The following is a 1,779-nucleotide window of genomic DNA, read 5'->3' as shown; positions in this document are numbered from 1 at the left end:
ACACCGCACCCGCGGTGCCACCAAGACCGCACCCACGGTACATGGACAGTAAGTTAGCAAAATTTCCAGTAGCATCACCGCACCCGCGGTGCAGAAGGACCGCACATGCGGTGACAAGACCGCACCCGCGGTCTTGCAGAGACCGCACCCGCGATCGTTATTTTGAGAAAATGATAGGGTTGCCTAGAGCATAGCGCACCCGCGGTGCTAATGTGACCGCACCCGCGGTGCTGCATGCGAGAAGTCCACCTTTGTTTTTGTAATGCCCGGAAATTTAATCCTAGTAATCTAGAATTATTGAATTATAATGTGATATTATTACGAAAGGATTAATCGGGACACGAAATAAAAATTAGATATGAAGGGTGCAAGCTTTGGACAGAACAAGTGGCGCCCGAGCGGTAAGAAATGACCGCCCGAGCGCCAAAGTTCAATAGGAAATGTCTCGGGCAGAAAGTGTGGCGCCGGGCGGTAAATTGTGACCGCCCGAGCGCCAGCATCTATCAGGAGAGGGCAGAACCCCTCGCGCCTGGGCGGTAAGTCTTAACCGCCCGAGCGCCGAGCACGCGCCCGAGCGGTAAGTTACTACCGCCCGAGCGCGAGGCATGCAAAGCGAAATTGTGCCGGGTGGCTAAATGCATGCGCGAAGTATATATATATATATATACAAACGTTTTAATCCTCAGAAACGAGAGAATAGATTTGAGAAAAGTCTCTGTAGAGTTGTGAAAAATCCTTACGCCTTTTCTGAGAAATCCGTCCGTCTGATTTTAAATCCGACTTCAGTACCGAGTTCCTGGCAATGTAGGCTACAACTTGACGTAAGTTTTACTACGTTTTGACATACATTGAAATTATGCTATTGTCAGAATTGAATGGAATTCATATATGACGTTCTTGACATCATAGACATCATAGAATCGAAGTCAGATTAAGAAACGGACTGATTATGGAATTGTTATGAATTTTTAGGGTATATTGATTTATACCGGACAGATTTGGATTATGAATCGATTACAGTTTATATTGGATATGGGTTATAGATTGTAATTGATAGATGTTGAGATGGTATTGACGGGAATAGTGAAATGATACTGTTATGCCGTTGATTTTGAATTAAATTCAGATTGATCAGATTGTTATCGATTTGGGAGGTATATTGATATGAGATTATTGATATTGTGATTACCAGACAGACTGTGAATTCAGGACTTCGACTGAGCAGGAAACCGAGACTGCAACGAAAGGTATAAGTCAATGTGGTATTGGGAGATGGACTTGAGTCGGTTTAGACTTGGGTTTCCCTAAATCACATACTTTATTTTATTGCATGGATATTTACATTACATTGATTAATGTACTTGTTCTTTTGAAATTAGATGACAGGTATTAGACTAGTTATCTTGTGACAGAAGTGCCGGATAGTGGTGGGATCGCCACGGCACATTGCATGATGTCTCAAGATAGGATATTAGCGATAGAGTTACAGTCCTTGACGGTTAGGTCAGGACACTGGATGTGTGGTTATATCGAGTAATGGAATCTATTACGGAATTCGATATAGGAACACCATATTTGGTTATATCGAGTAAAGGGTATTGGAATTCTTCTATTACGGAATTCGATATAGGAATACCAGGGCACTGGTTATATCGAGTAATAGAAATTATGGTTCCATCCTTTACGGAATTCGATATAGGAATACCACATCTGGAAACCGGGATCCCTAGACTAGGATTGAGTCTAGTCTGAATTATGTGTCGACAGTTTGATTTAATA

This window comes from Primulina eburnea, chromosome 5 (genome assembly GCF_022965805.1).
Source record: "Primulina eburnea isolate SZY01 chromosome 5, ASM2296580v1, whole genome shotgun sequence".
NCBI lineage: Eukaryota > Viridiplantae > Streptophyta > Magnoliopsida > Lamiales > Gesneriaceae > Primulina > Primulina eburnea.
Note: the sequence above shows the minus strand (reverse complement) of the source record.